The sequence below is a fragment of the Phoca vitulina genome, unplaced genomic scaffold (assembly GCF_004348235.1).
Source record: "Phoca vitulina isolate PV1807 unplaced genomic scaffold, GSC_HSeal_1.0 scaffold4, whole genome shotgun sequence".
Classification (NCBI taxonomy): Eukaryota; Metazoa; Chordata; class Mammalia; order Carnivora; family Phocidae; genus Phoca; species Phoca vitulina.
In genome coordinates, this window is record NW_022589707.1 from 11,517,304 (window position 1) to 11,533,187 (window position 15,884).

Below are 15,884 nucleotides of genomic sequence, written 5' to 3' on the forward strand. Positions count from 1 at the left end.
CTCCCTGAGATGCAGGCAAGATTGTACCAAAACAAAAGGAGATAAGAGACCCCGAGGGAAGAGAAGAAGTGAGGAGGGGATCAGGGAAAATAGAACCACACTGAATTTCTTGGGGTGGAAATAAAAAGAAGAATCAGAACACAATTTTTTTTTTTTTTTAAGGTACAGAAACAGAAGGAATGGTTGCTAGGTGAAGTGAGGTCTATGGAGGCAGAAAAGTGCACCATGGAGAGGATAACTGTTCATCCCAGTTTGCCTGGGACAGTCTCCATTTAGGACTGTTATTTTAGGGAAATTATTAATATCTCCTCCTTTCCCTCTCAAAAGTGTCCTGGTTTGGATAATAAATGGCACTGTCACCCCCTTATCTACCACCTCTGGCCTAAGACAGGGTGTAGCCATAAATAAGACTGAAACTAGAAAATGGAACCATGAAGAGCTTTAAGGAAGGGGTAAAGGGAAACAATGGCTAAAGAAAAGAGGGGTTAGGAGACAAGGTATAATGCATGGGCAATTTATAATCAACTATGCCGAACACAGATAAACTTAGAAAGACCGTTGGGAGGAAAAGGGTATAAAAACTTAAGGATGAATGCAGAAGAGACAGAAGAAAACAAAGACAAAAGGCAAATGATTCAGAGCACAAATATGTGCAGGCTTCTAATATTTTCCCCTGTATGTGGGGATTCGTGGTTATGATCAGCATGTATAAAAATAACTGAAAATGGCCATCCCTGCTTTCCACCCTGCACCGGCACACACGAAGTCTCGCCCGCTGCTGCTTACGTCCTCCGAGGGCCCTGCCTCGCAGACTCAGAGGCTGCCTCAGCCAAGCCTTCCCACCAAGCCCCCTCCCCGACTTGTGATGGCTGCATACCAGACAGTCTGCCACCGCGGTTTCATGGGCTTCCACAGATAGGCCACAGTATGTGAAGCTGCATTTCAGTGCGTCATTTCAGAGACCTCTTTTGACTTTTTACTGGATCAGAATTTTGTATTGCAAAAGGCAGAAAGTAAATGTCAAGGGCAAGTTCAAAAGGCCAAGTGATTTCGAGCTAAGCAATTCCTAGACCCAGAGGGAAGATGGAATACTACCAGCAACAGGGTCTTTGGCATTTAGAGGTTCAGAAAATATGGTGTATGGATTTCCATCACCATTTTGAACTGCAGCATGTTATGACTTGAATTGTGTCTCCCTCAAAATTCTCATGTTGAAGTCCTAACCCCCGTACCTCAGAATGTGACCTTATTTGGAGACAGGGTCTTTCCAGGGGTAATCAAGTTAAAATGAGGTCATCTGGGGCCCCTGGGTGGCCCAGTCGTTAAGCATCTGCCTTCGGCTCAGGTCATGATCCCAGGGTCCTGGGATCGAGCCCCACATCCGGCTCCCTGCTCGGCGGAGAGCCTGCTTCTCCCTCTCCCTCTGCCTGCCACTCTGCATACTTGTGCTCTCTCTCTAGCTCTCTGTCAAATGAATAAATAAAATCTAAAAAAATACAATAAAATAAAATGAGGTCATCAGCGTGGGCCCTAATCCAATGTGACTGGTGTCTTTTAAGAGGAGGAAATTTGGGTAGAGATACGGATACAGGGAGAATGCTATGTGAACATGAAGACAGCCATTTACCAGCCAAGGAGAGAGGCCTGGAACAGATCCTTCCATCAGAGCTGTCAGAAGGACCGACACTGCCAACACCTTACTCTTGGAATTCTAGCTTCCAGAACTGTGAGACCAGAAATTTCTGTTGTTTAAGCCATCCAGTTTGTGGTACTTTGTTACAGTAGCCCTAGGGAACTACTACCTCAGATGCAACCTGGTCAAAGATGGGAGTTAGAAGTTGACCAGACTCTTCATAGTTTCCTCATTTCCCTGAGAAGACTAAGTAATGCTTCTTTGAGTTGTCTAAGAGTGAGCGCTCCCTGTGGCAAGACTGGACTGACTGGCCCTTAGGAAGTAATTTCAATTGCTCATGCCTTGGTTTCTCCCTCCATGAAGTTGGATATAGGGCCTGTGTTCTGAAACCCCCACTGTGACTGTTATTAAGGCAAAGGGTGATCACGCGAATATTCTGAGTTTGAGGCAGGAAGGTCAACCTTACATGGGAAGACTTATTAATCATACTATCTCTGAGAAGAGCTGGCAAGGCGAGGGGACTCTAACTTCTTGAGTCATGTACCTGTACAGAGAGGTACAGCCCCTGACTTCCTACCTGAGCCTCAGAGAACCAGCTCTGTCTTGGCCTTTTGAATATCTAAATTTGACATAATCAAAAACTAAAATAACTCATATATTCGGACAAAGAGTTTTCATCTTTCTTTTTTTTTTTTAATTTTTTATTGTTATGTTAATCCCCATACATTACATCATTAGTTTTAGATATAGTGTTCCATGATTCGTTGTTTGTGCATAACACCCAGTGCTCCATGCAGAACGTGCCCTCCTCAATACCCATCACCAGGCTAAGAGTTTTCATCTTTCAGTACATAATTCCAGAATATTTCCCCTGAATCAGGGAAAAGGGTGTAACCTGCTTGTTAAACTGTCTCCGCTACCGAGAAAGGAAAACACAAAAGTATTTCTGCAGGCTTTTTTTTTTTTTTTTTAACTGCTATGGGCCTAGATTCTCATCCTGTCTCTCACTTGAATTATCTCTTGAGTCAGGAGTGAAAGAAATGGTGTTTAGCCCTGCTTCCTTATATGGCAGGGAATGACAATGCGCTTGTCTCTTTGAGCTGCAGTGTGGCTCCCTGACAAATTATAATGATTGGTTCTGGAAACCTCCCGCTCTGGTTTCCATCGTATTCCTGAGGAAAGACACAGAGCAGACAGCTGGAGGGAAATGCGAAGGGCTAGACTCAGGGAGTGGCACTGAAACTGGCTCTGCCATTTGCCAGTTGTGTGACTTTGGGCAAGTTCTTTAATTTACTTTACTGCCCTGAGATAGTCATCTTCAACTAGAACTGTGCCTGTCACTCAGCAAGCTTATCTTCTTACCCATCTCTAACCTACAAGGCCTTGGGATAACTATCCATCCATTTCGATTCACTGTCCCTCCCAAATTCAGCATTTTTTCTCCGATAAGTCTCAATCTTCTTCTCTCTGTATCTCATTCTCTCCTCTCTTCTTTGTTCCTCCACCCGCCCCCCCCGCCCCCCGTCTCCCTCTTTCATTCCATATCTAAAACACTAAAACCTACAAAATGACCCAGCCTCAGGAATAATAAACCCCTTTAGCTATACCAGATAAAGATGATCTGGAATGTTAAAGTCAGCGCACATCCAATGATAAGGGCAGGGGAGAAACCTCTGTGGTTGAAAGGGGTGGTGGAGGTCGTCTGCTTCCGCAGAGCAGGGCTGCATGAGCTCCAGAGACAGACAGATCTGGTTAGAAAGTGCTTGCACTGACCTGAACAGGGTTTCCTTTAAGTGCTGTCTACTGGTCCTCGTCCCACCTCAGGGAGAACCTGACATGAAAGAAGGTGGCTTCTTTTGCTCCATCTACATCATGACCACGAAGTAGCCAAGCTGGGAGAGTGTGGCTCGGGGCGTGGAGACTAACGGGAATGCATGCCTACAGATCGGCTCATGGTATCACAGCTGATAGCTGATGATTTTTAATTTAGTGCCAGCATGTACAAAGCAGTTTAGAGACATTATTTCTAATCCTTATAATAACTAAAAAGTGAAGGAATGGGGCACCTGGGTGGCTCAGTCGTTAAGCAGGTCATGATCCCGGGGTCCTGGGATCGAGCCCCACATTGGGCTCCCTGCTCAGAGGGAGGCCTGCTTCTCCCTCTCCCACTCCCCCTGCTTGTGTTCCCTCTCTCGCTGTGTCTCTCTCTGTGTCTCTCTCTGTCAAATAAATAAACAAAATCTTTAAAAAAAATAAAAAGTGGAAGAATAATAATCCCCTTTTTATAGATAAAGAAACAGGCCGGGGAAATAGTCAATTTAAGATTCAAACTCAAGTCTTCCAGATTCCAGAGTGTGTGCTCCAATGGGTCACACCTCCAGAGCCACACACAAACCAGGGCTCTCCATCGTTGCAGTAATTAGCAGTACGCAGCACAGCTTGGTGGCTGAGCGTGTGGACTACGGAGCCAGGTTATCCAGGTTTGAATCCTGGCTCTGCCACTTCCTAGCTCTGTGACCTTAGATATGTCACTTAACCGAGTCGTAACTCAGTTTGCTCATCTGTAAATGTGGTTGTTGTATGGAGATTACTTGTTTGATTTTTATCTAATAAACATCTAGATGCTACTTAGCACGTGCCGGGCACTGTTGTAAGCACTCAGTAATAATATAATTAGGAATCAATGAGTTCAAACATGAATACTGGCTTCAGCTTTCTTATCAGTAAGAAATAAATTATGGACATTTTTTTTTTTAAGATTTTATTTATTTATTTATTTGACACAGAGAGATAGACAGCTAGAGAGGGAATACAAGCAGGGGGAGCAGGAGAGGGAGAATCAGGCTCCTGGCTGAGCAGGGAGCCTGATGCGGGGCTCGATCCTAGGACCCTGGGATCATGACCTGAGCCAAAGGCAGACGCTTAACGACTGAGCCACCCAGGCGCCCCTGGACATTTATTTCTTTACTCATTTAACTCTCTACTATGTATGGGGTGAGGCACGTTTTTAGTTTCAAGTCACAGCATTGAAAAACCCAAAGTCCCTGATTCATGGCACTTATGTTCTAGAGCATAAGAAATAATCAGCAAGTAAGCAAATAAATATACAATCGTAAGCATACATTATGAATCTTCATGCAACAAAATAACAGAGGTATTCTGATTGGCTGTCCTGCGTAGAGGCTGATTTTATCAACCCGATACCTTAGGTGCGCTAGGAAATGTTTCACAACAAGCTCTGGGCCTAGGGAGGGGGGAGGGGGGCTCTGATTTGTAGCATTTGCTAATTTCAGTGGTATTTCCCTCATACAGACACAATAAATGTAACTAACCTCCAGAGCACAGATAATAATAAAACATAATAATTAGGAAGGAATGAGTTTTGAGTATTTATTACCTTGGTTTTTAATATAATTAATTGTCAGTTGATATATGTTAATTTCTAATAATGACTATGTTTAACAGCCAGTCCTCAAAATCTTAAAAATTTAACAGTTGGCTTTTGGGAGCTAGTATGCGCTGGCTTCCCACACTACTGTTTCGGGTGCATGAGAGGGGGGACAGTGTCAGAGGGAAATGAGACCCAGGCGGTGTGACGTCATTATGCATGTGGATCCTCATCTACTCCCTTTTTAGCTGCTCTTCTCCAGCAAGTACTGCCTTCATGTACACAGTGGAAGCACTGCTCTGTAAACCAAGCAGCATCTGTACAAATAAGTAGCAATTCTGGCATTCTTATTGGACCATGTTACTCATGCAGAGATACTTTTAGCTCTACAATCCTTAGTGAGTATAATTTATGTACTTGCTGCCCTGAATATGGTAGCTTCGTCTGTGTAGGTTACATCTTCAGGATGTTAACTCCTGACTGCTGAGTAAAGGAAGACCCTAGAGATGGATTTTCAGCTCTGCAAAAGCATTCACCTGAGGCCTCTTGTCTCTTAGGGCTCACATGCTTCTGAAAGGGCCATCCCTGGAAACGTCTAAGCCAGAGGCTATGATGGCCCTGGCCTCAGAGGAGAGGTAGGGTGAGGGTGGAGGGAGCTTCTCCCCTCTTCCGCTCAGGATTTGTACATTTCTTACCCCAAGGCTGAGAACAGAGAAAAACATCTTCTGTTTTTCCTGGTAAGTTAAATACCTAAAGTAACCTAAACAAACATCCTAAGGACAGAAATACTTAAAAGAGACTTTTTTCCCTCAATTCACCCCTCCCCCAAAGCCTAAATTTCACTTAGTAATGGTGGCTGGAACAGGAAGTGGAAATACCATGAGAAATTTTATTCTTGCCACATTTCCAATGCTTTACAAAAGCAAACACTGGAAATCTCATCAGAAAGCTTGACCTTACAGGGTTGACAGGGTTGATAGCTTTGCGCCCAAACCAAAAGAGTATGGGAAGCTGGAGGAATTTTCAGATAAATATTCTAGCTCTTCCAAAGGGACTCTTCGGGAAAACTGATTATTTGGAATATGCAGCCGTAACTTTCAGAAAGAAATTACTCAAAACTAAACAACTCGGCTTCTGAGGAATAAGTTACCCCATATATCTACTATAAATTATTTTAAGCAGAGATGTACAGAACTGTTTCTGAGCCAAGGTATTTTAGCAGAATCACCAGAGAGTTTTTACAAACTACAGATGCCGGACCTTGCTCTAGACCTACTGGATCACAGTCTCCAGGGGATGGGGACTCAGGGATTTATGTTTTCAAAAAGCCCTACAGTTGATCCTGATTAAGACACTGGTTAAGATCTACTGGACTGTAGATTATAAGCAAATCAGGCTGTGTTGCATAATCGAAATCCCCGAACTGTTAAAATGGGACAGTCTCCCTTGCTTCTTTCAGGAGAAGCAATCCAGTGGACTGAAATAGGTAACAGCCTGGGACTTAGGAGCTGTGTTTTCCGGAACCACCTTTGCCACTAATTAACTGGGAGACCTTGGTCAAGTCACCTGGGTTTGTTCTTTCATTCAACAGATATTGGGCTTCTGCAATGTGCCAGGAACTGGGTATACGTTAATAAAAAAAAAAAAAAGAAGATGCTTCCTGCCCTTATAAATCTTACTGGCATTAATCAAAGAAACCTACAAATGCATGTATAATTTTACTTGATGTGGCTAGGCTTTAGTGTCTGGAAAATGAAAAATCACTAGTTCTTTTTTTTAAAGAATTTCTTCTTAAAATCCTAAATTTCTTGTCCCAACTTCCACGTAATATATGTTTTAAGTGCAATGACTGAGAAAACACAATACCAAAACTACTATGAATTCAGTAACTCTTTTAAGTAAATTGACATTTTATCATCATAATGCATCTATATAATTAGAAAATAGTAGCATGTATTGTGTAAGATGTATTATTTACAATACATCAAAACCATTTGCTGCATATATGGATTTGTTCACCTCTTGCAATAGTTTTGTGTCCTCCCCAGGATCCAAGGTACAGAGGTTAGGAACCCATGGACTACATCGATGGCACCTGAGTAGCAATGTCCCTTTTCTTCCACAACAGACATCACTGTCAGTGAGAGCATTTGTTGCCCCCAGTGAGCTTGGGACTCAGCCTCAGAATCCTTCTCAACACACTGTTCCAGGTGGTCGCTACCAATTGTTTGGAGCTGGCAAACAGATGGAAAATGATTTGTGCTTCCTGGGCTAAATGCCTCCTAAGACCCTGCCCAGCTTTAGAAATATAGGATACATGTATTCAGTTCTGCTGTCTTGAGAAACACGAATGCCTTCTCCCCTTTCCATATAAAAGTACTCCAAATATTTGAAGACATCCACGTGGCCCTGATTTTCCTTCTTTTGGGATTAGATCCCTTATCTATTTCTCATCTTCTGTTCTCCTGACCCTCTCTGCTCCCTGACACTCATTCCTGGAGGCATACTTGTGAATGCTTCTCTGAAGAACAAGCCCAGAACAGAGCATCTTGTTTTGTTCTGTTTTACTTCCCCTGATAGACATCGAGACAGGTGTCCAGTGAATGAAAGATTACACTACAAACACTGCAGAGAACGGAAACTTTCACTGATTGGGTACACTAGCTTTTATGCAGTAAGTTTATGAAGTACTGTAATCTACATTGAGATGTAGTTTTTGTTATAATTATAAATCATTATTTATTGAATTTTAAAGATTGCTTTAGTTTGGGAGGAGCCATAGCACACCTATGACTCATATCAAGTTTCCTGCCAACAAAAACACTCAAGTGTTTTTCTTTAGAATCCTTCTCAAATGGATAATTCTTATCTTTTCAATTATCAGGGGTGCAAGCTTCCCAGCTAACCTCCCTTAAGATCGGTTCATTGGGCAATGCCAGAGTGGTCATCAAGTACTGTATGACCCTGATATTAAGTGTTTGCCTCTCCAGGAATTCAGTCACATAAAAATTGGAATGACATTCACTGATAGCTGTTGGACATTTCAGCTAATTTGCCTTCCATGCCTAACTCTCTCTTCTAACTAAAATTGCCCACTGAGCTTTTTCTTTTCCCCCAGAGGTGATGGTGACTACTGCTGTCAGTCCCACTGGTAATCCACCCATAAGCATGCCAGTAACACTTGATATCCTCCTGCTAAGGGATTTGCCAAAGACCATAGTTATCAGCCGAACCACTCAGGTCTCCTCTCAGAATTTGACCAGAAAGCACAGAAGGAACTTTCCAGTCTGTAGAACAGCAGAAAGGAGCAGTCACATGTGCTGCAGCTGAGTTACGTTAATGGAGGCACACAGACCTCTGCTGAGATACTTTGACCCACCTTGATTCCAACGCTATTCTCTATGGATCCTGGTCCTATCCATGGCTTCTGTTCTTGGATTCCCTTGTGATTCCATCCCTTTATTATTCCATATGTATCTTTTTTTTAAGATTTATTTATCTGAGAGAGAGCGCACCTGCATGCACACGTGTACATGTGTGTGCAAGTTGGGGGAGGAGCAGAGGGAAAGAATCTTCAAGCAGACTCCCCACTGAGAGCGAGCCCGAGGCGGGGCTCGATCTTACAACCCATGAGATCATAGCTGAGCCAAAACCAAGAGGTGGGTGCTTAACTGACTGAGCCACCCAGGCACTCCCTCCCCCCGCCATATGTATCTTATAATCCTGTCCCTTTACTTGAGCTACCGCAGCCTATTAACATAGGGTTTCTCTGTTCTGAACACTGTGCCAGGTGTTCTCACCCATGTTACCGTACCTGTCTGCACACTGCCTTGCTAAACAGGCTTTTGGTTTCTAAACCTCCGCCTGCCTTTTGATTTTTGCTGTTTTTCTTTTACTTAGCTGGTTGTGATTCACACATTAGTCCATTGTTGTACTTTATATCCATTCTGGCTTAGCCCTCCTGACCCCAGTGGAACTAATGTCCTCGATGCTTCTGGCCCTTGGACCCCTTGGGCACTTTTCCCTGGTCCTGCCCATCTTTAGCACACAGGTGAAATCTGCCTAGTCCCCAGGTTGAGACAAGCAAGAGGGAATGTTACATGTGGGTGTCAAAGGAACTAACTATATATTCCTACTTTACATGTCCCTCTCCAAGTAAGATGATTTCCTTACAGCCAAGTGTTTTCATCCGTATATTCACAGAACAATGCCAGAAGCCTCAGGAAGTGATTAAAAAGCAATTTATCTTGAAGTTATCCATCACTAAAATATATATATAAACAAAAGCCATGTACTAAAATGAGTGCTTACTAAGAACACTCAATTCATTTAAAATATCTCCCCCCACCCAGTACTTTCTTTCAATTATTCCTTGACTGCTACCTAGCAATCCTTTTCTTAAGCTCATGCTGCTCTCTCAGCACATGCTTGGCAGCAGCCTGTCCCAGCTTCTCCAGCTCCTACAAGCTCCCCACAGAAAACTGCTTATCTAGAGATGATCTCCTTTTCTTTGCAATGGGGGCCTTCTATGTATCTTTGTATTCACACCATCCTTTCTTCCTCCAGAAAATCTGGGAAACAAGGAAGGACACCTCCACTCATGTTCTGATCCCACCCACCCTTGTCTCCAATGGAAATCAAGACTTCACCTCACTCCCCACCCCAACCTCCCCCAGCTCAAGGTTTCTCACCTGTCAATCACAAAAGGTGGCTTCACAAGGGACCGCAAGGGTTTAGAGTTTTTATCAGCTTTCAGAGGTACCTACAGCAACCACAAGGGAGGGATGAACAACTGACACGGCTACGCCATCACCTCTCCCTCCTGCGCCCAGCCATCCTTTTCTTCCTGTCCTCCTCCCACCCTCACTCACTGCCAGCCAACTGTGAGTTTGGGGGTGAGAGGCAGAGTGATTCTTTTTCCACAGAAACTGCTTCAACATTTACTCTGTCTGCTCTAACTTTTCTCCCTCTGCCCAAAAAAGTGAAGAGGCTTTCCCCTATCTTGAACATAACTGGGCTTGACCCTTCCGCTAGTCTCTGGGCTTCACCCTAAAGCTGGGGCACTGCAGATTGTCAGTGTTGCATCAGGAAAGGCCTTGTTTGGCCTGGGGATGGAGGAGCTAGGGGAGCTGGTAGAGACAGAGGACTGGGGGTAGGGAAGTTAGGGAGGCCACCAAGGATCAGTCCCAGGAGAGCCAGCTGGGGATACTAAAGATTGAGGGAAACGGGGGCGGGGGGGTTAGATCCATGGAGGAGTCTGGTCTCAATACCAACAGGAACCACAGCCAGGTGCTCCTGATTACCTCATCCTCTCTACAAGACCCAGGCTTGACATGCTGGGATTAGTTCCATGCTTTTGGCTGGAGGCAGAGAAGCTGCCTCATTTACTAAGGCCTTTCTGTTGTCAGCACCTTGTCATTGGTCTTCTACTCAACTGGATCTTCAGATTTCCTGGTTCCTGGATATGGCCTTATACCACTGATAACCCATCTTACTCTGCCTCCTGATATCTGTGTTCTCCTGGTGTCTGATCACCAAAGCTAAGGTTTAGATAACACTGGGGTAGACCACTATTCCCAGGACTCGGGGTTCTAGAAAGAACTAGGATTCACAAGGTACCACTCAAGTGTCCTCAAATATGAGGAAGGAGCAGATAATCAGGGATATTAGGCAAGGAGTGGAGGATACAGTCAAGATGAGCCTAATGTCCAGAGGCCTCAAATTGTACACAGTTTGGAGTATATAGCCTACAGAAAAGAGGGACAAACAGTCTCATCTCATTTGGACATTTTAACCACTATGGGAGGTAGGAGAAGCATCATAATGCCCATTGCACACATGAGGTCAAAGAGTTAATGGCTTCTTCAAAGGTCTGGGCTATCTGAACAGGGGAACCAGTGCTGGGACTGAGCTCTCATAGCGGTGCTCCTGAGTTTAGCCTGAGCTACAAGTATCTCTTTAAATTACCCAAGGACTCAGAACCAATGGGCATCTCTCTAATGACAAACTTGGATTAGCGTGATAGATGAAGGACTTTCAGTAAGGATCTAATGGTTCTATTTTCGGGCTCTGAGAGAATCTACCCAGAAAACTCTTTTAAAGTCTGAAAATTCTTTGGCAGCATCTAACCTCCTCCTTAGGCCTACCATGCTATTTACATACCACTTTGTCAGCATTTTCCCCGTCCCCCGACCATGGCCTCACCCCACCACATTTCCAAGACATGTGATAGACTGCAGGCAGATGGGGATTGAGCTAATTCCTTTACATGCCTGTCTCTACGTCACTTTTCTGTCTTGCTGAAGAATCACTGATGAGCAGCCCTGCTACCATGAAGATAGCATGAGGTTGTCTCCATGACAGCTATATGTGGGGTTTTTTTTGTTTGTTTTTATTGGGCGAAGGGAGGAAGAGAGAGAATCTCAAGTGTGCTCCCTGCCCAGTGTGGAGCCTGACGCAGGGTGACCTCACAACCCTGAGATCATAACCTGAGCCGAAATCAAGAGTCAGACGCTTAGCTGAGCCACCCAGGCGCCCCAACTATATGTGTTTTTAAGGAAAGGCCTACTGAGGTGCATTTTAGGCTTATCAGACCAGAGAATACGCAGGCTGCACTCAGGACCAACCTAGTCCATCTGCCACAGAACAGGAAATGCTCAGGCCAGTCACAGCAGCCAGAATCAGAATTGCTAATAGCCTCAGCATCAGGTATGCTCTTATGTATCTCATTTAAAGCCTTTAAGCTGCAGTTTGAACCTGGTTCTCCTCTTAACTTTAATGCAAGAATTGCATATTTATTTAAAGCAAATTTTCGATCTGAATTATTTAATTTATTCTACTTATTCCACTGGCTTTGAGCCAGTGGAAACAACCTAGCATGTCACCTACGGACCCATCCACTGTGCATTCCTTGTGTGTACTGAGATCAATTTTTTATTAGTGACTTGTTATTCTAGACCTTTGCCATTGTACTTCTCTTTATTAAATGATTTTATTAAAATGAAAGTTTTTGCATGGCAGTTTCATCATGCTCCATGTACCTCCCCAACTGGGGAGCTGTGTTCTAGCTAATATTCAGCTGGAGGAAAGTAGCACAAAGAGCTGCCCAAAGTTCAATATAAAGTCAAACAGCAAATCCCCTTGCTCCAGCACATCACTACAGAGAGTACAACACTTATTTTGAAAAATGTGTTTTTGTGGTTGTCGGGGGATGGGGCGCGCACAAGGAAGAGAGGGGAGCGTGGTGGCAGCAGAGTTTGAACTTTCAGGGATTTGGAGATGTTGGTTTCAAAATGGAATTTATCCGCAAATCCCAAGATTATAGATTTCCTTCCAAACTGCATTCCCTACATGGTTTAGAGAAGAGTTGAAAAAGAAATTGCTCTCCATATTTTGATTGACATTAAAAACACTGTGAAAATAGTTTGGAACTTGATCTCTTTGAGGGAAGGACAATAATCAAACTATAGCTTTCACTTGCAGCCCTTTCCCCCACACTTACTCAGAACTGTTCCAGGAAAAGAAATTCACAGGGAACTCTGTTCTCATATATCACTTCTAGGAGGGGAGAGAGGCATTCTCAAGAAAATTACCCCTAAACTTCTAAATACAAAGAGAAAAGATTATTTAATGAATCTCAACACAAAACCACCTCACTTGACAGAACAAAATCCAATTCAGTCATGTGGAGCCGAAAACCTTTAATATCCAAGTTTATTTAAAAATGATCAGACTTGCCCTTCTTGCCACATACCACCTCGTATTCACTTAAGCTCTAGCCCTACACGCCTGGTTTTGCCAAATACATTAGAAAGATTTTACTATTCCAGTTTACAAGTCCATCTGCATAGCCCTGTTAACAGAAGGGATCTATGAATACCAAGTACTTTGTTCTCATCCACTTTTTTTGAACATGTATTACCATAGCACTAGAATTCCCTCACCCTTTACAACCAGCAATTTCTAAAAGGAATTCCAGGCTACTACCACCTGGCTGCCTTGTACTACTGTTTAAGATGCCCAAATATGTGTGACTATGTTGAGATGAAAGCCTGCTTCCTCCTTTTCTGGAACACCTTTGCAAAACTACATCTTTTCACATTCTCTACTCACAGGCACACTTCCAAACAGAAAATAAGATTTCTTAAGGAACAGCTTGGTAGGATGTTAAATGTGATTTCTAAAAACACACCCACTAGCACACGCATTCTCTCATTATTAGGTTTTATAGGAAACAGATCATGGTAGGCATCTTCCTGTCTTGGCAAATATCAGATCAGTTACGTTAACCCAACTGGTGCTAAACACTCTTTCCACCTCTGACCTTATTTCCTTGCAGCTCTAGAAGTCCAGCCTTAAAAACTGGTAGCAGAACAATCTGCAAATGGCTTTGGTTAAAAACCATTACTTTTTTGGCTTCTCATTAACCTAAAAAGTTGTTTTTAAAGTAAAACCTCTTTAGATGTCTGGGAATAAAAGATGCAGGAGAGACCACTGGTGTGGGCACACGAGCACGGCCCGCCTGTTGACCCTGGCCTGTGGCACTCCTAAACAAAAGGCTTTCCTTATCAAGGTTGCCGGTGGTCCCTGAGTATACATCTCTACGTGAGCTCTCCTCTCGTCCCAACTCCAAGAACAGAACTTGAAATCTCATCCTGTTTGTCTTCCGGGAACATCTGCAGGGCAGCAAAGCCCAGTCTGGCTCTGAGAATTCGCATGGTTTCTTGGCTTTTACAATCCTGCATCTCCAGCTACCTTAAGCAAGAATGTTGAGTGAAGCCCAGAGAAAGCCCCCAGACTCTCTGGAAGAGATTAAAAGAAAAGCCCTCTGTGGCTTACCTCGCAGGCTGCACCTTCTTCCTGGGGACTCAGTCGGAAAGGAAGGACTGATTTCTCTAGCAGGAGCACAGCAAGAGGGCAGGCAGGCAGGCAGCCTAATACACACGGCTCTATTCAATAAAACTCCAGACCGCCCTTCCTTAGCCCCTCCCAGAAGCCCGTGCTAAGTGAACACATATCCCCTATGTTTACAGTCGGCAGTCGGCGGTATGCATTGTCCTGTAGTTTTTCTAATCGGGCAGCCAATGACGACACCCAGCCAGGGCAGCCGAGGTGGACGCAGCCTGCCTGTGCAGATGCCTGTCATTCCCTAGGCATGCTCAGGAAATCACTCATCAGAAAAACCAAGACCGAAAAAGCTCTGAAACTGCGTGCAGGCTGCCAAAACCAGCCAGCTACATGCCCTTTTTTGGTTATCCTTAGCAGGGCCTCTGGAAGTGAATCCATTGTCAGGAACAATCATAAGAAATGTTAATCTTGGAGAAAGAGGCTGTCTTGTAGAACGCAGATGCAACTTTAAAAAGAAAGCACAGTCTATGAAACTTAAAAGTGAGCAGTCCGTTAAGTTTGGTGGCGTGGGGGTGGGGAAGGTTTTTTTGATTTGAGGGAGCCCTAATGGCATAGTTCCTTTAAAAGTAGCTGTGGATATAAAATGAAATTAAATTGTTATACAGTGTTAAAGCCTGCAATGGCCAGGACCCAGGTCTGGTGTACAGACTAAATTCTAACCTGAAAGAGGCACAGCCCCCCTAAAAATATGTCTACATGTGTTATAAAAACAACTGACAAAAAAAGCTGAGGTCTTTTTTAGTAAGTAATGTTTTCCAGAATAAGCGTAGCGCCAGAAACTCAGGGAGGCAGGGTCCTACGGGCTTGGCGATCGCCATTGGTTTCCCACATCACCCCCTCTCCACCTCCCTCGGATTTGGCAACAGGGAGACATTGCTAGCAACTGTGCACAACAGAGAGGGTGTGAAGAGACCCAGCACCTCCTTTGGGGCTGGTGTAGACGATGCACATGCCCACAGAGATGACTCTGCTGTTCTAGTGACTTCTCCAAAGTGCTCCAACCAAGTCTTCATTGTGTGCTTTGAGAGGGACAGATTTAGGAGATGCTGAATCAGAATGAAATCAGAATGAAATTCACTGGCCCACGTGTGCATACAATCTGTGCTCTTGCACTTTTCGATAAAGAATTCACTCAATTAGTCAATCAGTACTTAATTCAACAGCAACAACAACAAAACATTATGTGCACTTACTATTTGTCAGGCCAGGTGAGAGATTACTGTCTCAGTGTTGCTATGTGTTTGGTGTGTTTGGCAGCTGTTTCATCCCTGACCAAGAAGACTTTAAGATATTTTCCCTGGCTAACTACAAGTCCACAAGCTTCGTCTCCAAAAACCTTAGGTTTTTACCATATAAGCCTTTACCTATTTATGAAGATCTGACTTAAAAACGATCTCTACTTAGGAAGAAGTCCCTGCCCTTTGTGCCTTACACAGAAGATTTGGGAAGTAATTGATCCACACGGTGGTTTCCTTCTTCAGCCCTCCAGCATTAATTAGCGAGTTACCCAGAGGCATCTATATCAACCCTATGCTCATCTCTTTCTTGGGAAGGTTGCCTATCCCCTCTTCCCAACTGCTACTGCAGCACAGCCTTTAAAAAGCGACAGAGAAGGCTGCCAGGCCGAGTGAGAGGTGCACTTCAGGCATCCCAAGTTAGAACTCAGAATGCACTTTCCCAGGCAAACGAATAAATAATGGCTGGTGGGAATAGTACAGCCAATGCAGCATTTCAAGGACACTGTGGCTCAACCAGGCATTCGTGGAGCACCACCGTTTATAAAATTGTTCCTATGGGAAAATGTTTTCTGATCCCAAATGAATGATTTGGAAATAAACTTTGGGAACACAACTAGTTTTGCTACTGGGGCTGTCCCATATCTGGACAGGTTGTAAAAACAGAAGAATAGTTCCCAGTCTGGTAAACTGCTGAGTTTGGAGATGCTGCAGTGCAGAC

At 44.0% G+C, this 15,884-nt stretch overlaps 1 protein-coding gene across 3 annotated transcripts in view; it reads right to left on the bottom strand.

Moving 5' to 3' along the window:
• CALD1 (caldesmon 1) overlaps positions 1-15,884 on the bottom strand; it is a 287,920-nt gene that overhangs the window by 164,998 nt on the left and 107,038 nt on the right. For 2 of the 3 annotated variants that reach the window (XM_032401522.1, XM_032401520.1), the window contains exon 1: positions 13,860-14,174. The exons of the other annotated variant lie outside the window; for it this stretch is intronic. The gene's annotated coding sequence lies outside the window, so the exon portion shown is untranslated. Of the gene's footprint in view, positions 1-13,859; positions 14,175-15,884 lie in introns of those variants that run through there. 3 annotated transcript variants of the gene reach the window in all.